The sequence below is a fragment of the Urocitellus parryii genome, chromosome 2, assembly GCF_045843805.1.
Source record: "Urocitellus parryii isolate mUroPar1 chromosome 2, mUroPar1.hap1, whole genome shotgun sequence".
Lineage (NCBI taxonomy): Eukaryota > Metazoa > Chordata > Mammalia > Rodentia > Sciuridae > Urocitellus > Urocitellus parryii.
The window spans coordinates 79,669,899-79,697,202 of NC_135532.1; the positions used below are offsets into that span (position 1 = coordinate 79,669,899).

A 27,304-nucleotide genomic window follows, 5' to 3' on the forward strand; every position below is an offset into this window, starting at 1 on the left:
TGATAACTAAAAAAATAAACATTAAAAAAATTCTCTCTCTCTCTCTCTCTCTCTCTCTCTCTCTCTCTCTCTCTCTAAAAAATAAAAAAAGACTGTAAAATGAAAATCTTTCCTTTCTAAAAAAAAAAAAAAAATTAGCCTTCATAGGCATGTAAGTACGAGTGAAGAATAATATTTGTTAAGATTATAGTGGTGGGCTGCTCATGGTGGCGCATGCCCGTAATTCCAGTGACTCTGTAGGCTGAGGCAGGAGGATCTCAAGTTCAAAGCCAGCCTCGCAACTTAGCGAGGCACTTAGCAACTTAGTAAGGCCCTGTCTTTAAATGAAATACAAAATAGGGCTGGGGATGTGGCTCAGTAGTTGAGTGCCCCTGGATTCAACCCTTCGTACTGGGGATTGAATCCAGGGGAGCTTTAGCACTGAGCTATGTCCTTTTTATGCCTTCGGCAGACACCACATCTTTGTTTGTACTCGTAATTTTTATGTTACTTCTCCAGAAGCATTGCTAATCAGTTTCTTAGTCTGTTTTCTGTTGTTATTAACAGAATATAGGAGACTTGGTATTTATAAAGGAAGCCTCTTTTGATTCGAAGTTCAGAAAGCTGGGACATCCAAGATTGGGTGTTTGCATCTGCTTGGCTTCTGTTGAGAGCCTCCTGCTGCTTCAACCCAAAGCAGAAGGCAGAAGGTCAAGTAGGTGTTCATGCAAAAGAAAAAATATGAGGAGGCAATCTTGCTTTATAATGATCTTCTGGGAACTAATCTAGTCCTGTGGGAGTAAGAACTACATGAGAAAGGTATTAATCCTTTCATGAGAGTTCTCTTCCCATGACCCAAACACCTCCCACTAGGCCTTACCTCCCACTGCCACACTGAGGAAGTAAGTTTCCAACACATGAATTTTTGGGGTATACACTCAATCCATGGCAGTTGCATTACAGTTTCATGAAGTATAAAGCATGGTGTTAGACAGGAATATTTAGGAAGAACTGCAACTTAAATTTCTTATTTTTCCTTATTATTGGTTCTTTTTTAGTTATACATAACATTAGGATTCATTTTGATTATAATTATAAAAGCATGGAATACAATTTGCTCTAATTCAGTCCCTAGTGCCCTAGTGCTTCCTTATTCTTTCCCCTTCTTCCCCTCCTTGTAACTTTCTCTTTGCTGATCTTCCTGCTATTTACTTAGTTTTTTTTTTTTATTCTTTAAATTAGTGTTTTGTGGATATACACAGTGGTGAGATTCACTGGGGTGAATCTTAGGAAAATTAGGTCAGATTCATTTCCACTGTCCTTCCTCCCTGTCCCTCGATCCCCTTCCTCCACTCCTCTAATCTTTCTTCTGTTTTGATGGAATCCACCTCTTTTCTTTTCTTTTTTCTTTTCTGTACCACAATTGAACCCAGGGGCGCTTAACCACTGAGCAACATCCCCAGTCCTTTGTATGTTTTACTTAGAGACAGGGCCTTGCACGTAAAGTTGCTGAGGCTGGCTTTGAATTTCTGATCCTCTTGCCACAGTCTCTTGATCTTCTGGGATTACAGGAATGTGCTACCATGCCTGGCTTCTATTTCTTATTAATAATATCTCTTCTTTTAAAAATTTTGCAACTTATAGTTCATCTAGCTTACCTCAGTTTCCAGTAATATGTTTTTTTTTCCTTCTGTTTTAGAACTTAAACTTATCCATGGTTTGCTTTTCTAGTATAGTTTTTCAAACAATGTTTTGTAAGCCATGAAATCAGTTTAGTGGGCTGTAGCTTACATAGACTCGAACAGAGACTATGAAAATGCATCTAAGGAAGTGAAGCAAATGATTTTGTGAATCTTGTGTTTTAGTTATATAATTATACAGGTAGGTGGGTTTGTACTGGGTCTCAATGTACAATGTATATCCTTGTAATATATCCTTGTGGTTGTTAAAAAAAGTTCATAAGCCACTGCTTTAGAATATATTATATAGTTTTGTTTTAAGTTATCTAGATGATATGTTTAAGAGTTAAATGTTAAGAATAGGGAGAAAGTTATCCTAGAGAGGCAGGGGTATGAGGTGACTAAAAGCAAATGATTTTGTGAATCTTGTGTTTTAGTTATATAATTATACAGGTAGGTGGGTTTGTACTGGGTCTCAATGTACAATGTATATCCTTGTAATATATCCTTGTGGTTGTTAAAAAAAGTTCATAAGCCACTGCTTTAGAATATATTATATAGTTTTGTTTTAAGTTATCTAGATGATATGTTTAAGAGTTAAATGTTAAGAATAAGGAGAAAGTTATCCTAGAGAGGCAGGGGTATGAGGTGACTAAAAGCAAACTCTAGAGCCAAAAATCCTAGGTTCATGATTCCTTTCGTCTTAATCCATTTTGTGTTGCTCTAAAAACCACCTGCGGCTGGGTAAAATAAAATAAAGGGGTTTATTTGGCTGATGATTCTGGTGGCTGTGGGAGTCCAAATAATATTTCACTCCCTGGCTGCAATATAATATGGCAAAGAAAAGTAAAGGGAACCAGCTTCATGAAGAAGGGCTGAAGCACATGGGTAGCCTCATATTGTAACAACCGGCTATTAAGAGAGCTAATCCATTCCTAGAGTCTAACATTAATCCATTTATGAAGGTGGAGCCCCATGACTGAATTATTTTCCAGTAGGTACCACCTCTTAAAGGTTCTGTCATCTCAACACCCATCACAGTGGGGACCAGGCTTCTAGTACATGAATTTTTGGGGTACAAATCACTTCCAAATGATACGACCCTCTTAATCATTTTCTTACTATTACCTTGTGCAAGATCCTTGACCTTTATTTTTTTGTTTCCTCAGCTGTCAAAATGGGACAAGTAATATCAACTATTTTATAGAGTTGTTAAGAAGATAATAACAAACAGAATAACTCATGGAATATAGTACTATACATGCAGTTTGCTATATAAATTGCATAATTAACTCATTTTTTGGGATTTCTCCCATTTTCTCCAATGGTCAAATGAACTATTGACTTTTGATTGCTGTAAACCTAATATCAGTATAAACAAATTAATAAACGTCAAGCATGCTAAAAATAACATTTGTTTAAAATTATTATAAACCTTTGCAAAACACCCTACTCAGGGTTTTATTTTTATATAATAATCAGTCACATTAAGCTTGTTAAGTCTACTTGATCTGTTTATTGAAATCATTATTATTATTTGGATTATGTAATAGCACAGTATTGGTGGTAGAATTATCACTGTGGCCTTCATAAACTATGAAGAATTTTTGTAATATTCTGAGTCAATTATGAATAATGAAAATGATTTACAGTTATTGAGGTCTACCATGTGTAATGTGCAAGTTTTATATGTGTAGCTCATTTAATCCCCCTGAAACTCAATGAGAGAGGAATTATCATTATTTTACACATAATGAAACTGAGAATTAGAGGTTAACCCATGCATAAAATCACTTACCTATTTGTGGGTAATGTCTGAATTCAGACTTGAGCGATATGTGCTCACAATCAGTGTTATATCACATCTTAATGGTGAGTTCTTGGTTTTCAAAAGTGCAATTATACCTTTTCATTTCACTTTCATAGAAGTTGTTTGGTCTTATCAACGCTGTATCCCTTATATTGCAACAGAGGAGAAAGGCTAAGAGAAAAAGTAACTTTCTGAAGTCTCAGAGAAAAGGAAACTTTTTTTATTTTTTGTACAGGGGATTGAATTAAGAGGTGTTTTATCACTGAGATACAGCTCCCATTTTAATTTTTAAAATTTCATACAGGGTCTTTTTCTTTAAGGTTTTGAGTGGCCAAAAATTATTTGAAATACTAGTTTTCTGCTCAGGTATTTTCTTCAATTTTCTTATGTATAATGCTTAGTATGCCTTTGTGATTGGTATAGAATAACTCCATACACAGAGATATATACACATATTTTTTAGTTACAGCTTAAGAATAAGTCAAACAATGCAACTCATTAATTTAAAGTGTAGAGTTCAACAGTTTTCAGCATTCAGAGATGTAAAACAACAATCACTTTAATCAATTGTATAACTGTGTTTGTGTGTGTGTGTGATTGAACCCAGGGGTTCTCTACCACTGAATCTTTCCATAAAGAAATACCATAACTTTTAGCTATCATTCCTTTCTTCCCATATCCCCAGCCTTAGGCAAGTACTAATCTTTCTCTGTTACTAGAGAGTTGGCTATTCTAGGTATTTCCAATAAAATGGAATCATACAACTCTTCCGGGTCTGGTTTATTTCACTTAGCATAATGTCTTTTAAGGTTTGTCCATGTTGCAGTATTTATCAGAACATCATTCTTTTTTACAGCTGAATAATATTCCACTGAATGGATATACCATATTTGTTTATCCATTAATCAGTTAATGAACATGTGGGTTGTTTCTGCCTTTTAGAAATTATGAATAATACTATTATGAATAGTTGGATGTCTATTTTTGAGTCCTTTTACATGAAGTTGAAGATAATTAAATTTTAACAAAAAATTCTATTTTTTCAACCTGTTCTAAACTCTAAAATTCTCATAATGTGCCTGTAAGCTGGTGAAAAGTTTTATGAACAAAAAGGCTTGAAAGAATGTGAGTGAATAAAAAACATTCCTGTAATTAATGTGGTTTCTAATTACAAAATAGCATTAACGTTAGAGAATTGATGGCAATGAATGGCTTCCTCCAATTGAATAGCATATGACAACTCGGTCTATCATTAAAGCCTATTACATAGCTTAGTTGGAAGTATTCCTAGTTAGTGTTTTAACTATAAACTCAACAAGCTGATTTAGAACATGGTAGTAGAACATGGTAGCAGAAAATCGTGTACATTTTCAGATTACAATGTACTTCACATTTAGTAAGATAGGACATTTCCGTTGTGACAACTGACATTAAGCATGCCAGTGTAAAATAGTACTGGGTCATATAAAAATCTCACAGGATATATTCTTTCTATTGAGAACTGAGAAATTTTGTAATTATGATCCTGTAAAATGAGTGATAGTTTTTAAAAGCCACTGTGGATATTTTTCAACTAATAAAAGAATGAAGTATATGGCATTTAGCTTCGGATGGAAGGATTAACTCTTACAGATAATGACTGCATCTCAATTTCTACTGGATTATCCTAATTGTAAATGGTGTCTATTGGAGTTTACAGTTTTTAAGAGTCCTTTATGGATAACTAACTTCATTAAAAACTTCATGTTCCTCATCTGTAGAGCTTTATATTGTAATATCACATGTCTACTTATTAATAGACAGGGCTGTCACACAATTTTGAAATTGAGAGGTCTAATTCTTCCATCCATTTGGTGGGGAAGTATCCAACAACCATCAGTTGTAATCCCAGTAAGCACCGCCAGGGCCAGACGCGAGAGGCATCACTTCCATCTTTACCAGGAGTCTTGGAAATCAACACCATGACGTCCACCGAAGACGTAGGTGTAGACAAGGAACAAAAGATAAGATCCTCGTGCTGGACCACCCTCCCGGGGCACACGGCGCCGTCTGAACCCAGCAGGGCTCCACGGGCCTCAGTGATGATGCGGGTGATAGAGTGGGGCCTCCATCAACCATTGAAGACCAGGAGATGGTGGAGGTGTGGGAGGGCCAACGCCTGGGCTGCCTCGCCGGCGATGGCGACGGCGACGCTGAAAGACGCCCCGGGACAGCTTGGTCCTTCTGGCGGGCAGAAGCCCCGATCCGGGGAGCCCGAAACTCCCTCCATCTTGGCTGATGGAAGTGGGCAGCGGCGTCCGGGTCTCCCCCGGGTCGCGCTGCCCACCAGGGCCCCGCGGACTCGCACTAGGAAATCGGGAGCCCTTCTCTCCGCCGAACCAGAGTCCAGTCGGGGCTGCTCGGGGACAAGTTTCCCAGTCCCACGGGGTTGGGTTCTGAATGGGTCCCAAGTTCCCCCAGCGGTTCCAACAAAATGGAGGACGTCGTCTCCTCCTGCTGCAGCCATGACGGGAGGTGGGGGGACTGTTCCCCACGGGGGCGAGGCGAGGGTGGAGGCGCCGCCACGGCCCTCAGAGGGCCCAGGTACCCAGTTCAGCCGCGTTCCCGACCTCCCCCCCTCCTCGCTCGAGTGCCCCCCGGCCTCTCCCCTCGCGGGTGCCTTCCAGGGACTGGACAGGGTGGACGTTGGGGCATCGAGGCCGCGTCTCTCCTCGGGCGGATTCGTTGGGAGCCGCGGCGACGGCCTGGACGCCCAGGCCCGGGCCCGAGCGAGGGCAGGCAGCCCCACTTCAGTCGCTCCTGCTATCCCGTTCCCGAGAGCCGGGGGCCCGAGCGGAGCCGCGGCCGGTTCGGCGGACAAGACAACTTGGGCTCCTGACCCTGGCGGACCTGGTGGGTGGGGGCGGGGAGGGGCGGGGGCAGCTAGGGGAGGGGACGCGGCCGAAGCCGAAGACCCGCGGAGGGGGGAGTGGAACGGCAGAGCCGGAGGTGTGGCCCGAGACTGACGGACAGTCTCATGGACCACCCCACCAAGGGGGGGTCCTGAAGGAAAGCAGGTGTAGCCTATGGATGTGCCCGAAGGGCTCTGGCCCGCCTCCGCCTTCAGCCAATAAGCATGCGGAGGGCGGGGCCTCCCGGGGCTCGGCCGCACCGCCGCCTCCGCCTCCTCCTCCTCCTCACCAGCGCTAAAGCCGGGACTGGACCGAGTGGAGTTGTGCGTGTCGCCGAAGGGGGGTGGGCCGGGGGAGGGGAGGTTCGTTCCGCGGAGCCGCAGCCAGAACCGGGTGAGGCTTATCCCCGCTGTCTTTGCAGTCCAGGGCCTCTGAGTGTGGGGGTGGCTGGGAGCAGCGCAGCCTCCGGAGGAGGAGGCGGAGGCGGAGGCGACTGGGGAGGCGGAGATGGGTGAGGGCAGCCTCCGGAGCCTCCCACCGACCCGGGCTTAATACCCCACGGCGCGGCCGCCGTCGCCGCTGCGGCGTCGGGGCCTCGGGGGCTGCTCCGGGCCGCGCTCATGTCACAGGCGTCTTTGCGTGCGGCCCGAGGGCTGCAGGAGTGCGGGCGCGGCCGGGCGGGCCGGGTGAGGTGGCCGCCAGGGGCGGGGGTCGCACGGGGCCGCCGGGGCGGGGGCGGGGGCGGCGGGCCTCCGGGAGGTCCAGGGGTATTTTCTTTTCTTTCCTGCGGGGGGGACGGGGGGAGGGGCGCTCGGGCCGGCCGGCTCTCCCGCTCTCCAGATTGCGTTTCCACCTTGTCCGCCCGAGCCGGGGTCCCCAAGTTTTTCGGGGCGAGGGTTCCTGCTTATGCCCCGCCAGGTTCCTTCTTTTGCTCTTCTGTTCCCCGTGGCTGCGCTGCGCGGCTCTGGCTCCTCACGTATTGTTTGGCTGGGTCTCTAATGGCGGACGGGGAGGCAGCGCTGCCGGTCGCCGACTGCAGGGGGGGGGGGCAAACCTCGGGCCCAGGGCAACTGCTTGGGGCAAGCATGGGCGTTATCCACCCAGCGGTGACGTGAGCCCCTCCTTACCTCCAAATTAGTGTCGAGATTGACGGGGATGACGCTAGGTGGGCAAATTTAGGAGGGAATACAAATCCCTTGCTGGCGTCGGGGCAATGTTTGCCCTTCCCCCCCTTCCTTCCCAGTAGCATGCTTGATGCCCTTAGGCCCCCTCCTTTCCAGATTTTGCTTCCCACCTGGGTTTTGGCCCCAAATACATATTTTTAGTTATTTTGCTCCACTTGGTAAGAGGGGGCTGTTGTGCCCGGGTTTTGGGTAATAATAGAAGGGCCAAACCTACTTGACCTCGCATTCCCTTCCTCTGGAAGAAAAGCCTTGGTGCTCCCACCAGGTTAGCTGATCTTGATCAATTTTTCTTTTTTCTTTTTCTTTTTTTAATCCCAGGACCAGAAATTGCCTTCAACCCTGTTTGGTGCATCTTTGGCAGAAAGTGAGAAGGAAAACACCCTGATTGTGAGTCCTTTGCCCCTAATGTGTTGCTCTTTATGGAGGACATTGTCAGGTTGTAGGGGTTCAGTCTGGGACTTGGCCCTCCAGGTTGTTTTGAGGGGAGGAACTTTCCCTTGGGTAGAAGCTGCCCTCGGGGCGAAGCCCGGGTAATGGTTGGTGAGGCAGCTGGGAGTGGGCGCTGCTGTTTCCACCGCTGCAGACATCGCTCCTGCTGCTGCAATACCAACCTCAGCAACCAGACGACGGGCTTCTGCAGCTGCTCACGTTACCGGGGAGGAGGGGTGGTGCTAAGGAGGGCATATTTCTGGTGCCCTCTAGAGTTCCAAAGTGGGAATTAACGGTATTTCCTTTTAAATGCTATGCATACAACCATTTTTAACATTTTTCTTCTTTCACATTGGATAATTGATTAAAGGATTGGAAGCATAGAGAGAACCATTTACCTTTTTGTCTCATCAAAACCACAAATTTTTGACTTTTATGGCTCTAGAGTTGCTCTATCTTTTTTTTCTGTGGCTTTGCTTAGCAAAGTGATGACGTCCACTCCTCTAGAATCTACTCTTACCTCACCACCTAGAATGCTGACCAGACCAGTGCTCTAGTTACTCTTAGTCTACCACCTCCAGTGTTGATTAGTCCTCACTTAAGAGTCTTATTGAATGTGTAACCTGGGAATTATATTAAAGGCCTATAATTTGAGGTTTTTAAGGCAATCTTGTTATGACAGGACTGTGAAATAAAAATAACCAAACATTTCCTTTAGTCAATTGAAAATAGTTATAAAATATCAGTGAAATCAACACTGTGGACACATTGTATCTCTTGCTGTCTTGAGTCCATTAACAGTTGATATTGTAACTTATAGACTCTGTTAGAGGTGGGTCATAAGTGTCAGATCTTCTGCTTAAATATTAAGGACCAAAGGGAGTAAAAAATAATGGAGGTAAGGATTTTCTGAATATGGATTGTGAAGGATGATACACTTCTAATTCTAGGCACAGTGTTAAGATATGTTCATGGAATACTTCCCTTAATTTAGTGAGTAGCCTGCAGGGGAATAAAGATATAATACAAATAGCATTAATTGAGCCCATATATGTCAGTCCAATTCTCATTTTTTAAAAAAAGTTTACTGTGAAAACTTTTTAAGTTTGTTTGTACCCATCATTTACATTCTAAAATTATGAATGCAAAATGTCCAAACTAATTTTTAACATATATTAAGTAATTTAATCCTCACAACTCAGTGATGTAATATTGTTTTTATTCCAAATTTGCAGAGGAGGAAACAGGCATGTGAAGATAACCCAGTTAGTAGTATTTGGTAAGGCAAGGGTTTATACTTAAGCAGTTTGATTACAGAGATTAAGTTCAGCAATTATGCAGTACAGTTTAAAAAGGCATAGTATGCTCATTTTGTAAATTCAGATTTCAAGAGAGTGAAAAATATTCAAGATTAGTCTTCCCAATCCATGGTCTTTTCTTCCTTATGTGTAAACAAATACAGAAGTATTTGTATCTTGTTGAGTACCCTTTTTTAAAATTAAGAGAATCATAGCTATGAATTAGCTTTAAAAAATGTTTTCATTAGTACATTGTAGTTATACATAATATTGAGTTGCATTTTGACATATTCATATATACTCCATTTCAGTCCCCCTTATCTTCTCTTCTCCTTTCTCTACTCTACTGGTCTTCCTTCTACTTATTTTATCAATTAGCTTTTTATACTCCCTTATTTCAAAACTAACAGGGTGAGTTTGGATCAGAATTTATGTTTTTCAAAGTGTCTACAATTTATAGTCCATATTGTCTCCTGAATACTGTAACTTGAATGAATGTAATTTATATGATAAGTTTTAAGCTCTTTAGTCATTAGATCATTCAAATATGATGGATCGAGGAGCAGGTTTTTCAGATAGATGGGTGGTGCTTATTACTATATAATCTTACAAAAAATTTCCATTTCTATAATTTTTATCATGATGTTAATAGGGGGAACTTGATAATTAGTTATGTTTGATAGTCATTTGGAGATGACACAGAAAGCATACAGATCAGGATTTTTTTTGATGCTAAAACAAATGAATGCTAATGAAAGCAATGATTTTTTAAAAAATAATACCAAAATGTGGTTCTTGTTTTGTTTAATGATATAGTTCAGAATTTAAAAAGTCTATTTAAAAACAGCAACTAATGGTGCTATAATGTGTTAGACATTAATAAGATGAAGGTAACCTGACAAATTTTGATTAACCTTGCCTATATAAGTTTATGTTCTACTAATATTTATTGAGTACTCAATGTGAATTAGATGCTTTTGTATATAGTTTCAAAGTTTTTTTTTTTTTTTTTTTTTTTTTTTTTTTTTTTTGTGGGGGAGTGCCTGGATTAAACTCAGGGACACTCAATCACTGAGCCATGTCCCCACCCCTATTTTGTATTTTATTTAGAGACAGGGTCTTACTAAGTTACTTAGTATTTTGCTTTTGCCGAGGCTGACTTTGAACTTGTAATCCTTGTGTGTCTCAGCCACTGGAATTATAGGCATGTGCCACCATACCCAGCTCAAAGTATTTTAATAGTTAAAATACTTTATAGTTTTGTGACATTTTTCCTTAGTACTTACTCTTCTCTCCCCCACCACTTATCCTTTGAAATAGTTGGGAGAAAGGTAAAGTGGCCCCTTTCACATTTTCTGTTTTTACATAATCTCATGGGCTGTATTTTTAATCTAAAAAAAGTAGGGGACAGCCCTGAATCACTCAGGTATTCCACAAAAGCTGACTTTTTAACATTTTAGATTTGGTTGGCTATGGAACTTGTCATACTGTCTTTGTATAACAGTATTTATATGTTTATTTTATTGTATTCTGCTCTTGTTTGAGGTACAAAAGTGCACAAACAATGTTATTGTGACAAACTCAATCTTTGCCTTTAATCAGATGTATTACTGTGATGGAAAGAATATGTATAAAATTCTGTAACTGTTGTCAAAAGGTGTGGAAGTTTTATATATTCTGTCTCTCTAGGCATTAAAATCTGTCCTCATTTCACTTGACAGTGTTATTAACATATGCCTTATTATGTTAAATGACATTTATTATAAGGCAGCCGCCTTATAATGGCATATTCAGCTTCCTGTGTTTAGGGAATGCAAAGAGAGCCTAAACTAAAGTGGTTTCTCCATTGGATTCTCCAACTGTATTTTTTGTAGAATATCTCAAGTTAGAAAGCAGATTGCTTGGACTTTGCATTTTCTTTGCTTTCATTTTTTTTTTTTTTTAATTGCAGTTGGTTAATTTTCTGACAGGGATAGACCTGTCAGAGCATAGAATATGGATGTAGAATTGATTGAATAGGACTTTTACTCAAATCTAAATGTTCTTATGCAGAACTCTAATATGTAAGACTTTAAAACTTGTCACTGAGAAAAATTTCTGTTGGGTAAATGCAGAAATTTGAACTATAGAGCTATGGGTAACAATTGCAATTTATTTTTATATTTTATTTTGGTTGTGTACCAGTCCCCAAATTCTGTTTTACATGGTTGTAGTTCCAAATTTTTATTTGCAAACTTTTTACAATAACTCACTTTATAATTTTAGTTTTTTTTTTTTTTAAATTTTTTTTAATTCACTAAAATAGGAGAAGATCTTTAGGGGCACCAAATACTTGGTAACATGATGAATTAGTCTTCATAATTAAGGTGTGTTAAAATTTGGATTACCATGCATTTGAATATATTGTTTTATTCTAAAATATATCAAATTTTTAATGGAGTTAAATACTTGGAGCATTTCTGAAATTGCAGAATATTTGTAAACTATTGAAAAAACTACTTTAGAGTTGTGGTAGTGATTAGTTATAAAAATCACAGGACTAGATTGGGATTTGTCCTTTTTTTCTGTTTTTTTAATGGGAAGAATTATGGTGTTTAATTTGAAAAAGTGCATGACTTGGTATTTTTACTGATTTGATCAATGTTCTCTAAATATTAATGTTTGCTCTTTCAAGAAATGACTTAGGAGAAAACTTTGGATATTAGGAGAAATAGGTAATGAATATTTATTTAATAGGTCTTTTTTTTAAAATGCATATTTATGTTTCATAGTACAGGTTATCTTGTTTTTATGCTTGAAACAGTACTAAATTATTGTCAAGAGAGTTTGGATCTTCTTCTTTAATATCATTTGGCTACCAAGAACCAGGTTCTCTTTTATTTGTCCACAGGGTTTTAGATTTTGTTTCTCCTTAGTGAATTTGAAGGTTGGATTTGTTTTTGTGAATTAATAAGTTAGTCTGAGGGGTTTGAAAAGATTTTATCATTATCCCATTTTGCCCCATTGACCTGTATATATGCCGCACACAAAAACCTGTAAGATTTTATAGGACACCTATAAAATTGCTCAACTTGTTTTAATAGGTGTCTTATATATAAAATGATGCAACATAATGGATTAAATTATTGAATATTTAAATTTGATGTTGATTTTAAAAGCAATGTTAAATTGAAAAAAAAGTCACACTAAATTGGAAGTTTTAAGATGAATTTACTAATAATAGAATTAATTGTTACAACTTCAAATTATAGAAGTTGGGAAAGTCTGTTGTAATTACTTTCCAACTAGTTATTTTCTAACCATACATTTAGGTTGGATAAGAAAAATAAGTAGCTAATTTAAGTAAAATTGTGATACACAGAGCTTAAAGATAGAATACTCTTTAACTTGCAATTATAATAAAGTGTGACAAACTCTTCAGTCTTTTTGGTTTATGGAAATGCACATGTGTATGACTTTTGCTTATATTCACCCCAAACTTTGATTAAAATAGTGTAAGAATTTGGAGGTAAATTTTGGTTTAATTTAAAAACATTAAAAAAGATACTGGGATAGTTTTATATTCATTTGCTTCAAAGAGGCATGTCTTTTGCTTACTAAGAGCAGTGTTCCTTGCAGTGTTTAGCTGGGCCAGATGGTTCAGAGTAATAATCAAAGTGTTATAGAAATCACTTATTTAACAAGTTGGGTATTAGAACACCTATATGTTAAATAGTCATAAAAGTTGTATTCTGTTAATAGTAAGCTAGCAGTTTCTTTGATTCTTCGCTTCTAGATTCTGTCATCTAGATTTCTGATGCTATGCTCTAGGACCCTAGTTTGTAATTTCTAAGTTTTTGGCTAAGCTTAATGATTATCAGATTGGTAACTGTGTTTCTAGTTCTGTAGGACTTATAAGTAAAGGCTTGAATGGATATTATTTTAATTAAATTATTTTAATTGTTTCTAGTCCCAAAATGGTTCAGGTTGAATTTCCCTGATCTGAAAATCTGAAATCCAAAATGCTCCAAAATGTGAAACTTTTTGAGCCCAGAGATGATGCTACTACAAGTGGAAAATTCCATATCTGACCTCCTGCAATAGGTTGAAGTCAAAACATAGGTGTGCTAAAAATATTGTGTAAAGTTACACACAGGGTATGTTTATAAAGGTGTATATGAAATGAATGAATTTTTTGTTTAGATTTAGATCCCATTCCCAAGTTATCTCATTATGTATATGCAAACATTAAATAATCCAAAGTCTAAAACACTTCAGGTCTCAAACATTTCAGATAAAGGCTATTCATATTAGATCTCAATTCTTATATGTTCATGATTTAGTGTTTGATTTAAAAAAAAAATTTTAAAAAAAGTTGTAGATACACACAGTACCTTTATTTATTTATTTCTATGTGGTGCTGAGGATTGAACCCAGTGCTTCACATGTGCTAGGCAAGTGCTCTACCACTGAGCTATAAGCCCCAGCCCCAGTGTTTGATTTTGATATAATGAAAAATTTGCCATTTTAAAAATTTACATAACTTCATTACTATAAAATATCTAATTTTAGCTTAGTACCTTTGATTGTATGAGTATTGTTGCACTTTGTTTTTTAACTTGTTTGTTTTAATATATAGTCCAGTTAACAAACAAGTATTAACTATTGCCTATGAAGTTATTCTACCCTGTGTCTCCAGTTTTACATTTCTTACAGAAGAAAAGCTCTGCTTGGTTAGTTTATCCCCCATGAAACAAACTCCTGATTTTTTAATTCTATGATCTGTCTATTAGTATGTCACGTTTTTCATCTCAAATGGTCTTACCCAGCTGTTTTCATCTTGTTTTTCTTCTGGACTTCAAGTTTCATTTGCCTTTCTCTTTCATAACTTCCTTACCATTTAAAAAAAAGAACACAGGTATAATAGCATCGACATTTTTTTTTTTTTTTTTTTTTTTTTTTGTGGTGGGGATATTGGGGATTTGAACTCAGGGGCACTTGACCACTGAACCACATCTCCAGCCCTATTTTGTATTTTGTTTGGAGACAGGGTCTCACTGAGTTGCTTAGCGCCTTGCTGTTGCTGAGGCTGACTTTGAACTCAAGATCCTCCTTCCTCTGTCTTCCTGGTTGCTGGGATTATAGGCTTGCGCAACTGCTCCTGGTGCTTAGCATCTAAATTCTTAAATCTGATTATGCTGTGCTTTTAGAAAGAGAATATTTGTGAATTTTAGTAAATTTTGTGAGTCTATGAGATCATGGGATGACAATAGGATTCTAGAGACATGTTTCCTTTCATGTAGAAAGGGAACTAGTGAGGCCTAAGAAGATTGGAAGGCTAACAACTTTTACAACTTTTTTTTTTTTTGTAGTTTTTCTGCCTATAAAAGAAATCTTTTTTTTTTTTAAAAAAAAAAAAAACCTGAATATTGCCTAAGAGATTTGTAGCATGACTTGTTTGGAGTTAGACAGATTCAAGATAAAATATGCCCTGCTTATGAAGGGGTTTTGGGGTGATGGGAGTGTTCTGAACTGGATTGAGGTGATGGGCCCATAAGTGTATATATACTAAAATTTATCAAAGTTCGTTCTCTCTCTCTCTCTCTCTCTCTCTCTCTCTCTCTCTCTCTCTCTCTTTAATTTTTTTAGTTGTAGTTGGACACAATACCTTTATTTTATTTATTTAGTTTTATGTGGTGCTGAGGATCAAATTCAGTGTCTGTCACATGCTAGGCGAGTGAGAGCTCTGCCGCTGAACTACACCCCCTGCCCCACAAAGTTCTCTTAAATAAAATTTACTCAATGTAAAGTATGCCTCAATAAAACTATTAAAAAGCAATTTTACTCTTAACACCAGTTGGTAATTTTAGGCAAGTCATTTAAACTCTGAGCTTCAGTTGACTCATTTGGATAAATGAATAGAGTAATGCCTTTTTTCCTGAGATTGCTGAGGTAAGGATAAAAATAGTATGGGGAGCTAGGGATGTAGCTCAGTGAGTGGTACGGTGCTTGCCTTGCGTTATGTCCCCAGAACTGGAAAACAAAGTAGTAGGGGACTAATCAATAATAGATACTCAATTAATAGCGGCTACAATTAACCAAATATCATGAATTTGTTGCCACCACTGATGCAGTAAATTTACAGTATCTCTGATGCAGTTAATTTACAGTGTCTCTATTGGTAGCACTTCAAAATTTCTGCATCCTTTTCAAACTTAGATCTTCCTCTTCCTTTTTAAAAAATTTCTTCTTTAGGGCTAGGGATATATAGCTCAGTTGGTAGAGTGCTTGGCTAGAATGCACAAGGCCTTGGGTTCAGTCCCCAGCACCAAATAAACAAAAAAAAAAAAAATTCTTTTCCCCATACTATTTGAAAGAAATCCATTCTCAGATTTACGCTCTCAACACTATACCAAATCTACTCTTTTGAAGTCATTAGTGACCTAATTGCTAGATCTTTAGTTATTGCATTTTGGTCTTAATTCTATAACATTTGAAATTTAATGTTTTAGATTTAACATTCAAATTTGAAGTTTAATGTTTAAATTCTTTTGACTTCTAGAACTTTGAATTTTAATGTAATCTCATACTTCTGACCATTCCCTTCACTTCATTATATTCTCAAATGTTGTAAATGTCCTTATTTCTTAGCTCTCTCCTCTTGAACTTTGTAATCCATTGTATTAGAAAACAAAGAATTTATTTACAACATAATTTCTTCCTATTCTTTCTTCTAGTCCAGATTAATTTTTCCTAAAGTCCATTCTTATTACATTACTCATTTGGAAGAAGTTGAGGGATTTGTGTTGGCAAGTAAAACAAAATACATATAGCCTGAACTTTAAAACCATTAAAAAGAAGAACTTCTAGCTGGGTGTGCACGTCTATAATCCCAGCAGCTCAGGAGGCTGAGGCAGGAAGATCTCAAGTTCAAAGCCAGACTCAGCAAAAAGGGAGGTGATCAGCAACACAGTGAGACCCTGTCTTTGTAATTAAAAAATACAAAATAGGGCTGGGGATGTGGCTCAGTGGCCAAGTGCCCCTGAGTTCAATCCTTGGTACAAAAAAAAAAAAAAAAAAGAAATCTGGGCTGGTAACAAAGTTTAGTGGAAGAGTGCTTGCCTGTCATTTGCAAGGCTGTGGATTCAATCAATAGCACCAAAAGAAAGAAAAGAGAACTCTGTTAGGAAGTGTGTTGGGGGTGGGGGGGAGGTAGGTAGGCCCATTTTGGAGAGATAATCATGTAAATGAATGAAAGAATATGAATAACAAAGTGGGGCTGGGAATATGACTCTGGGGTGGAGTGCTTGCCTAGCATGCAGGAGGCCCTTGGCTCAATCCCTGACACTGCAAAAAAGCAACAAAAAACCCCCAAACAATGAAGTATAACAAGCAGTATGCATAAATGAGCAATTATATCCACATATAAAGGACAGTTCTTGATATTTTGGTTATAAAAATAAAACACCTTTAAAAATTCTGAAGGTAGTAAAAGGAGTATATGACAGAAAATGTAAGTTCCCGCATAATCCCATTCTTCTTGAGACCTGTGTTTAAGATTTTAAATATATTCTTTGGTGTTTATCCATGTTCATTGTACTAATATTTTTCATATATACTGTCAACTATCAACATTTGATAACATATGACATGGTCTTGCATTCTTGTAATCATTGCCTTCCCTTCATGTTACAAACACTTTCAACTGATGGTTTAATTTTAAAATGACCACTATGTTAGAGTAGCTTTCAAGTTTCAATTCTATTTGATTAGGAGATAATGTGGTTTAGTGAAAGAACGTGGACTTTAGGTACAAATTTTGAGTTTGCCATTTGAGAGCTGTGTACCCTAGGAGATTTACTTTATTATAGAGAATAATTTATTCACTTGCATAGTAGGATGATAATAATAATATAATTAGCACTTACAACATGTATTTCAAGGTAGTTGTAATGAGACTGGTATCAAGCATATCTTTTATAAATGGTAGTTGTTATGACTTGTCATGAGACTCTTGAAAAGTAAAACTCAAGGCATGAAGAGATTGAATAAAAGGGGTAAGTGAAAAGTGACTTAACTGTCTGCTTCAAGTTTATTTTAAAGAGCTTTAAGTATTTACTGGATAATTAAACAAACTGCATTGAATTGTAAATAATAAGTAGGATTGTTTCTATACTGAAATTTGTTTATTAAAGGAAAAATTATTTTCTTTGGTTTAGTTTATATTCTGTTTGTATTTCTTTGATTTTTAAAAGCAGTGAAATATCTGAAGAATGTGACTTGAGGAACAAATGCTGGCAAAAATTGTTTTAGTCTTATGAATCAGAGGCAATAGATTTTTACATAATAATCATCTGTATTGGAGAAGTAATTTGTGTTGGAGAAATAGATTTTTAGTATACAAAAGCCTAGCCTTTTTGAATCTGATCTCATTTGCTTATTGATGCAAGTATTGTTGTTTCCTTAGGTTAGATGAGGTCTTAATCATGGAACATTCGAAGTCACATAAAGAAGGTAAAGTTGTTTTTTTTTTTTTTAAGCCCTCAACACCATCATGTTTAATTAAACATCAAGGAAAATTGTAATAAAAAAACAGAATATGGATTTGTAATACCAAATGATCTTAAGAATAAATAAGTGTTTTGATGGTTTATTTCCAAATTAACAAGTTGAAATTACTTGTAGTTTGTAAACTATGTTTGGAGAGTTCAATGTGGATTTAATGTGTTGGATTGAGGGGAACAAATGGACAGGGTATAATAATAACCTTTTACCATGGATTAAGGTCATGTTACTAACTGCAATTATGTAGATTAATAGAGAAATAGTAAAAAATCATGGCCAAAGACATAGGATACAGATATTTTTAATTTATCTTATCTTTTAAGGAAATTATTCTAATTTCCTCTTTTATAATGGGAAAACTGAGGCTCTGGGGTGAAGTGCTTATCTTATAGCCAAGAGGAAGGAAAAGAGAGTTCAGTGGGACTAAGGGAGGACTTAACTTTAAACCAAAACAACAACAATAAACTCTGAAAAACAAAGAACAATAAAAACTCTACCTTAAATGGTTGTTATCTCTTTTATGGAAAAAATAGTCATTTAGTAAATATTGGCTAAACACTACATTAGTGCGGTAATGAGGGCAATGAGAATACAGGTCTTTATGGAGCATGCTATCTAATGGGGAATACAGATTACAAATAAGTAAGTATATTACAAATTAGGTTAAGTGCAGCTGAGGAAATGTGTATGATAATGTGAGAGTGTAATGAGGAGATCAGATTTTATCAGTGATGTGTAGATGCAGTATTTGACACAGATATTTGAGAATGACATTTAAGCTGAGACTTAGAGAAATGAGGAAAGGAGCCTTTCAGACAGAAGAAGTTTAAAGGTCCTGATAATGGGAGGAACTTGGATCCATCAACAATTCAAAAGAAAGAATAGTTTAGCTAAGCTTAATAAAAACAAGGTGAGGAAGAAGAGTGCTGAAAGTGAGCCTGGATTGTAGGTAGGGATCAAATAGAAGTCTTAACACTTGGAGAAGAATTATAGGTTTTCTCCTACATACATTGTAAAGCCATGTAGAAAGTGAATGATGTAGTCTGATATAATTAAAAAAAAAAAAGTCTTTTACATAGTCTGGGGAATACAGAAGGTAATGTCAGTAATCCAGCAGAAAAATGATGGCTCTCCAATGAAAAGAGGTATTAGTAGGAGATGGGTAAAAGTGGATAATTTCAAGATTTATTTTGGAGGTCAGATAGTACTTGGTGTTGGTGGGCTGAAGTTGAAAGGAGAGGAAATTAAGAATGATCTTCAGATTTTTGGTATGGGGAGCTAGACATATAATTTTCTGAAATGTCAAAAAATGGTATAGGTGAAGATAAAGGGGAAGAGATCAAGTTAGTGAAAAAATAGAATAGGAAGTTTGGAGCTCTGAAATATTTTGAGGTAAATTAAGGAGTTAGGGTTATTTAAGATATTAATATCACTAATACCTGAATAAATTGATTGAGTTTTTAGATCGAAGAGTTTTTTTTTACAGATTCTTTCATAACCCTTGTGTGGATTTTTAGTTAAGTGTACATGAATTATTTGCTTCTAAAGCCTGAGTAGGATTGTTTTAGTTATCTTTTTTTGGAGGAGGGTATGGGGGATTGAATTCAGGGCACTCAACCACTGAGCCACATCTCAGCCCTATTTTGTATTTTATTTAGAAACAGGGTCTTACTGAGTTACTTAGTGCCTTGCTGTTGCTGAGGCTGGTTTTGAACTCTCATCCTCCTGCCTCAGCCTCCCAGGCTGTTGGGATTATAGTCATGCACTACTGCACCTGGCTTGTTTTAGTTATCTCTTAAAGATATGTTTTAAAAAAAAGTTTGTGGGGGCTGCGGTTGTAGCTCAGTGGTAGAGTGCTTGTCTGGCCTGTGTGAGGCACTGGGTTTGATCCTCAGCACCACATAAAAATAAATAAATATGTCCACCTACTACTGGAAAAAAGGTTTGTGGCTATATCGTAAGCAGTGTGAGGGCATAATCTGTTTATACTATTATTGGTCCACTGATCCTTTTCCCCACTGTTCAGAGATTATCATGTTGGTGTTTAGTATTTCAAGTCCTTTTTCCTTCATGTATTAATATGTCGTAATTTTGTGTGTATATGTTTTTTAAATTTTTTTTTAGTTGTTGATGGACATTTATTTAATTAATTTATAAGTGGTGCTGAGAATCAAACATAGTGCCTCACACATGCTGGGCAAGTGCTCTCCACTGAGCTATAACTCCAGCCCCTAGTGTGTAGAATTTAAAACATGTATACCATACATATTTTTATGCAACTTGTTTATTTTTTCCCACTTGTTATATCTTACAAAGCTGCAAGAAGTATACTTATTTCTTTTGAGTCATGTGCATGTTCTCTAAGGAAGATTCTGAAAGTAGGAATTGCTAAGTCAGTATATGCATATTAATTTTGCATGTTCATAAGTTTTTTCACATTCTTCCCAACACTGCATATCATCAAATAGCTAATTTTTTCCTGATTTAATAATGTGTTTTATTAAAATATGTTCATCAATTCTTTGTTATATTTATTACGAAAACATTTTTTCAGTTTGTGTTTTCTATTATGTTAGTGCATTATAATTATACATAATAGTGGGGTTCATTGCAACATTTTCATACATGGATATAACATAATTTGCTCCATTTTATTTCCTTGGTACTTTCCCTTTTCCTCCTCCTTCCCCCATCCCTTTCTTCTACTCTAGTGGTCCCTGTTTATTTTTCAATTAGTGTATTATACATAAAAGTGGAATTCATTATGATATAGTTATACATACACATAGCATAATTTGGTTGATTTAATTCCTCAGTACCTCTGGTTTTTCGTCCCCCTCCCTTCTCAGTTTTCATGTTTTTAAACCTTCCTTATGGTATATGTTTGTTATGTTAACATTTTTAATGTAATGGGGAAAATTCATTTCAGTATTCCAAGAAATAGAAATAATTATAAGAAATATATAAGACTTTATGGAAGGAAACTATAAAACAGTACCGTAGGGGATACAAGAAAACGTGAATGAAAGGATATGCATGTGTATGAATGGAAAAGCAGTAATAATATAAAAACATTAATTTTTTTTCTCCAGATTAATCTAAATTCAGTGAAACCTTGTGAGGAAGACTTACCTTCCCTTTGGTTCATCCACACAGTTCTGTGTCCTAGAGACCAACCTCTGTTCTTTTCTTGGGTATTTATCCAGAGATAGTGTTTATATATTTGTTTATCCATTGTTTTGTACCATGTTGTTTGAATTAAATTTGTATATGAGATTGTTCCATATTCTCATGTTTCCAGTTTCTTCATTGTTTCCAAACCTTCATTGTATTTCTTTGTCTTTGTCATCATTAATTTTACTAGTTGTTAATAATCACTTAGCTGGTTGAGATGGTGCAAGTCTGTAAGAAGATTGTGAGTTTGAGGCCAGCCTGGGCATATTAGCAAGACTATCTTTAAAAAAAAAAAAAAAAAAAAAAGAATCATTTAGGTTCTTTAAATCTTCTGATTTTTACCCTTTTTTTTTTTTTTGTATTGGGGATTTAACCCAGGGGTGCTTTACCATTTTCAGCCCTTTTATTTTGACACAGGGTTTTGCTAAGTTGCTGAGGCTGGCTTTGAACTTGCAGTCCTCCTGCGTCAGCCTCCCAAGTAATATTTCTTTCTTTTTTCTGTTTTTGCTATTATATTTATTTTTTTTTGTTTTGCAGTTGATTATTGTGATATTATGAAATATATGTGTTTGGATCTTTGTTTTCTTGGCATACAGCTCATGGAATCTTCCAAAAGTTTTTTTTTTTTTTTTTGATACACTAAGGAGTTGACTAGTGGTTGGAAGTCCCTAGGGGTAGCTTCAGGGTAGTGCTGGTCACTGGAAAGACCAAGGCTTTTCAGCCCCATTCCCCCCCATCTTGAGAGGGGAAAGAGGGGTGAAGGTTAAGTTGATCAGCAGTGGTCAGTAATTTAATGAGTCACAACTACTTAATGAAGATTTCATAAAACCCCCAAAGGATCTATAGACCTTCTGGGTAGTTAGTTGAATTCTTGGAAGTTCCTAGAGGGTGCCACTTCAGTGTGAGTGTGGAATCTCTGTGCTCTTTCTGCATGCCTTGCCCTGTGCAACCCTTCATCTATATGTTTTGTAATATTCTTTAGAATAAACTGATAAATGTAAGTAAAGTGTTGTCTTGAGATCTGTGAGTTTCTCTAGAAAATTAGTCACACCTGAGGAGGGGATGGTGGCAACTACAATTTATAGCTAGTCAGTCAGATGTACAAGTAAGTCAAATCTACAGCTTGTTATTGGCATCTGAAGTGGTGGGTGGCAATCTTGGAGACTGAGTCTCCCCTTGACCTATGAGATCTGATGCTATCTCTGGGTACATAGTACACTGAATCAGAGGGTTGCCGATGGTGTGTGTGGAACCCTGGTTCCACCAGACATTTGGTCACAGATTTTGTGTTGATTGTTAAGTGACAGTATAGGAGAAACAGGTTTCTTTAGTTTTTATTTCATTAACTCAATTATTATGTTTGTAGTATTCCTCCCTCCCCTATATAGTTGTCTTCGGTTTTTGTTTCTTATTTTTTTTTTAAAAATCCAGTATTATGGGCTGGAGATGTGGCTCAGCGGTAGCGCGCTCGCCTGGCATGCGTGCGGCCCGGGTTCGATCCTCAGCACCACATACCAACAAAGATGTTGTGTCCGCCGATAACTAAGAAATAAATATTAAAAAATTCTCTCTCTCTCTCTCCTCTCTCACTCTCTCCTCTCTCACTCTCTTAAAAAAAACAACAAAAAAAATCCAGTATTATATACTAATATAAAACTTATCATTTTTTGAAATTATGGCATTTTCAGGTAAATGGATAGAACTAGGAAACATCATGCTGAATCCCAAAAAAGCCAGTCCCAAAAAACAAAGTCCAGTGTTTTCTCTGATAAGTGAATGCTGATCCATAGTGGTGATAGGAATGAAAGAACTTTGGATTGTGCAGAGGGTAGTGAAGGGATGGTTGGGGCTGTGGGGATGGGAAGGATGGTAGAATGAGATATATAGTATATATAGTATAGTATATATTATCCTGTATACTATATTATTACACAATTGGTGTGACTCTGTACCATATTCAGTCAGAGGAATGAGAAGTTGTGCTTCATTTGTGTACATTGTGTCAAAATGCATTCTACTGTTGCACATAACTAATTAGAACAAATTAAAAAAAAAATAGAAGGGAGACCAGTAGAATAGAAGAAGGGGATCAGGAGGAGGTGGGGGGGGAAAGGGGAGGTACTAGGGAATGAAATTGATCAAATTATACTGTTTCATTTTTCACATGTATGAATATATTATAACAAATCCCACTATTATATATAATTATAATGTGCCAATAAAAAGGGAAAAAGATTTATCATTTTTAGTGCCACATGCCTTGGGAGACTAAAGCAGGAGGATCACAAGTTTGAGGCTAGCCTGGGGAATTTTGAACTAGTATCAAAATAAAAAAGACTGGGAATATAGCTCTGTGGTAGAGCATTTATGTAGCATGCTAAAGGCCCTGAGTTTGATTTCTAGTATTGAGTGCGTGTGTGCGCACATACACAGTTACCACTTTTAAATGTATGCAGTTCAGCTTCATTAAGTACATTCACAGTGTTTGGCAAAAATCATTGTCTGTGTTCTAGAAATTTTTTGTCACCCCAAAGAAAAACTACTCATTAGACAATCTCAGTCTCTCCTTTTCCTAGCCCCTGGTAACCTCTATTCTATCTTTGTCTTTATGAATTTGCCTATTATAAGTACCCCATAAGTGAAATCATTTAGTACTCATCCTTGTATTTCTGGCTTATTTAACTTAGCATAATGTTTTCAAGGTTCCATGTTATATATGTCAGAATTTCATTGATTTTTATGGCTGAGTACTATTTAATTGATACATGGATCACCATCATTTTGTTTTGTTCATTTGTTAATGGAGACTAGGGATTTTCCAATTCTTTGGGGCCAGTGTGAAAAATGCTGCTCTGATCATTGGTTTACAGGTATCCATTTGAGTCCTTGTTTTCAGTTTTTTTTTTTTTTTTTGGTAAGTACCTAGGAGTGAAATTGATGGGTTATATATTAATTCATGTATGAGTTTTTTGAACAATTGTTGAAGTGTTTTCCCACAGTATGTATTTATGAATAAGCCTTCTGGTTTCTAGACCTCCAGCTCTTGTTAACCTCCTCCCCTGACTTAGTTTCATGCTGATCCCTGATTTTACTTTATCATTCTGTATCATGTTTTTGTTTTCATTCATCTTGAAGTATTTCCTCATTTCCTTTGTGATTTCTTCTCTGGTCCATTTTTTTTTTTTTTTAAGAGTTTGTTGTTTAATTTCCATGTATTTGTGAGTTTTCTGGGGTTTTTTTCCCCTGCTATTCCATTGTGATTTGAGAAGATACCCAGTATCATTTTGTTCCTTTTAAACTTATGAGGACTTGTTTTGTGGGTAACATATGGTCTATTCTTTTTTTTTTTTTTTTTTTTTAAAGACAGTGAGAGAGAGAGAGAATTTTTAATATTTATTTTTTAGTTTTCAGCGGACACAACATCTTTGTTGGTATGTGGTGCTGAGGATCGAACCCGGGCCACACGCATGCCAGGCGAGCACGCTACCGCTTGAGCCACATCCCCAGCCCCAACATATGGTCTATTCTGGTGAATGTACCATGTGCACTTTTTGGGGGAGGGGTACTGGGGATTGAACCCAGGAGAATTTAACAATTTAGCCACATCCCCAGCCCATTTAAATATTTTATTTAGAGACAGGGTCTTGCTGAGTTGCTTATGGCCTTGCTAAATTACTGAGGCTGGCTTTGAACGCGGGATCCTCCTTCCTCAGCCTCCTGAGCTGTTGGGATTACAGGTGTGTGCCACCACGCCCGGCCCATGTGCACTTTTTGAAGAATGTGTATTTTGCTATTGTAGAGTGCTGAATATATGTCTGTTGTTCAAATCCTATTTCCTTACTGATCTTCTGCCTGGTTGTTTATCTACTATTGAAAGTGTATGTTGAGCTAGGTGTGGTGGTGCACATTTATAATCCCAGTGACTCAGGAGGCCGAGGCAGGAGGATCCAGAGTTCAAAGCCAGCCTCTGCAACTTAGGGAGGCCCTAAGCAACTCAGTGTAAACCTTGTCTCTAAATAAAATAGAAAATAGGGATGGAGCTGTGGCTCAGTGGTTAAGTGCCCCTGAGTTTAATCCCTGGTATCCCCCCAACCCCCCAAAAAAGTAGCATATTGGAATCTCCAATTATTTTCATAAAATTGTCTATTTCTCCTTTTAATTTTGGTAATTTTTGCTTCCATGTATTTTCGGGCTCAATTGTTAGGTGAATGTCTGTATGTCTAAAATTGTTCTAAAATCTTTGTCTAAAATTGTCTAAAGTCTTCTTGCTAGAATGAATCTTTTATCAACATATAGTGTTCTTTGTCTCCTATTGTTTTTTTAGTTTAAACTTTGTTTTGTCTGATGTTCTCATTTAGTTAATATTTGCATGTAACATCCTTTTCATCTTTTATATTTTCAGCTTCTTTGGCTTTAAAGTGAATCTCTTGAAGACAGTATATGAATATAACATGTTTTTTTTAAAATTCAGTGTGCCATCTCTTATATAGGTGGAGAATTTGCTCTATTTACATTTATGCTAAATATTGATAAGGATCTAGTTGTGTCTCTTTTTTTAATGTCATACTTCTCATTGCCTCTATTACTGTCTTGTTAATTTTTTGTTGTTGTTATACCATCTTAGTTCCCCTTCTATGTCTTAAAATTATTTTCTTTAGTGGTTATCATGGGGATTAAAATGATTGTCTTAAACTTATAACAGTATATGTCTTAAATTCATAACAGTATGTTACAAATAATACCAATTGTATTTGAATAGTATGTACTGCTACACATTTCTTTATTATTGTCACAGATTATATGTCGTGTTCATTAACATAAATTTATAATTTTTTTGTCTTTGCTTTTTAAGTCATTTAGGGGAAAAAAATTATAACCTGAAGGACATTAAAGCTGGATTTTTAGTTGATCTCTGTAGTTACCTTCACTTGTATCCTTTATTTCTTTTTATAGTATTGAGTTATTATCTGTTATGTTTTTCCTTTTTTGGGGGGGGAGTAGGAGTACTGGGAATTGAACCCAGAATTTTGAGGATGCTAGCAAGCACTCTACTACTGATCTACATCCCCATCCCTTTTTATTTTGAGACAGGGTCTTACTAAGTTGCCTAGGTTGGCCTGGAACTTGTTCACTTAATGCCTCAGCCTCCTGAGTATCTGGGATTACACGAATGTGCCACCAGTGCGTTTTCTTTTTTTGCTTGGAAGCCTCTCTCTAGTATTTCATATTGGGCAGATCTGTAGGAAATGAACTTCCTCAACTTTTGCTCATCTGGAAATGTCTTAATTTCTCCTTATTTTTGCAGATGATTATTATTATTTTTTTTGCTTGATATAGAATTCTTGGTTTGACAGACTTTTTCTTGTTTGTGATTACTGGAATTTCTCTTCTGTTATTGCTGTGAAGAAGTGGTGACCTGATTTCTGTAAGTGTCTGGATGAGAAAATAAAAATTAATAAATGGGTCAAGTCTCAGTAGTAAGTCTTCTGGTGCCACAGGAGAAGTTATTGCTGTCCAGAGAGGTAAAACCAAGAGAAAGGGCTGGGGATGTGGCTCAAGCGGTAGCGCGCTCGCCTGGCATGCGTGCGGCCCGGGTTTGATCCTCAGCACCATATACCAACAAAGATGTTGTGTCCGCCGAGAACTAAAGAATAAATATTAAAAAAAAAAAAAAAAAAAAAAAACCAAGAGAAATATCTTCTCTTGACTAATCCAAATGCATAGTACACAAATTTTGGTAAAAGGTTCTCACTGCTAACAGTGGGTCTCACTACATTGCTTAGGGCCTCACTAAGTTGTTGCCTGAGGCTGGCCTTAAACTTGGAATCCTCCTGATTCAGCCTCTGGAGTTGCTGGAATTATAGGTATACATCACTGTGCTGGGCTTAATGATGATTTTCTTAAAAGATTTCTTCCCTCTATTATTATCATTTTCACTTAGTTGAGTTTTTCTGTTTATTTCATCCCATATGTTGTCATTGTGAATATATCTTTCATTTTTTTTCTATTAAGTAATCCTTGGGGCTGGGGATGTGGCTCAAGCGGTAGCGCACTTGCCTGGCACGCGTGCGGCCCGGGTTCGATCCTCAGCACCACATACCAACAAAGATGTTGTGTCTGCCGAGAACTAGAAAATAAATATTAAAATTTCTCTCTCTCTCTCTCTCTCTCTCTCTCCTCTCTCACTCTCTCTTTAAAAAAAAAAAAAGTAATCCTTGGTTGTGTGTTGATAACTAAGAATGGATATCTAGGGACTGGGGATATAGCTCAGTTGGTAGAGTGCTTGCCTTGAATGCACAAGGCCCTGAGTTCAATC

General features: G+C 37.3%; 1 protein-coding gene across 2 annotated transcripts in view; it reads left to right on the forward strand.

The window, feature by feature from the left end:
- Nucleotides 1-6,782: 6,782 nt before the first annotated feature.
- The window catches only part of Zmym2 (zinc finger MYM-type containing 2), an 88,190-nt gene continuing 67,668 nt past the window's right edge, over nt 6,783-27,304 (forward strand). For both annotated transcript variants that reach the window (XM_077795232.1, XM_026394909.2), the window contains exons 1-3: nt 6,783-6,870; nt 7,862-7,930; nt 17,717-17,763. The gene's annotated coding sequence lies outside the window, so the exon portion shown is untranslated. The remainder of the gene's footprint in view (nt 6,871-7,861; nt 7,931-17,716; nt 17,764-27,304) is intronic.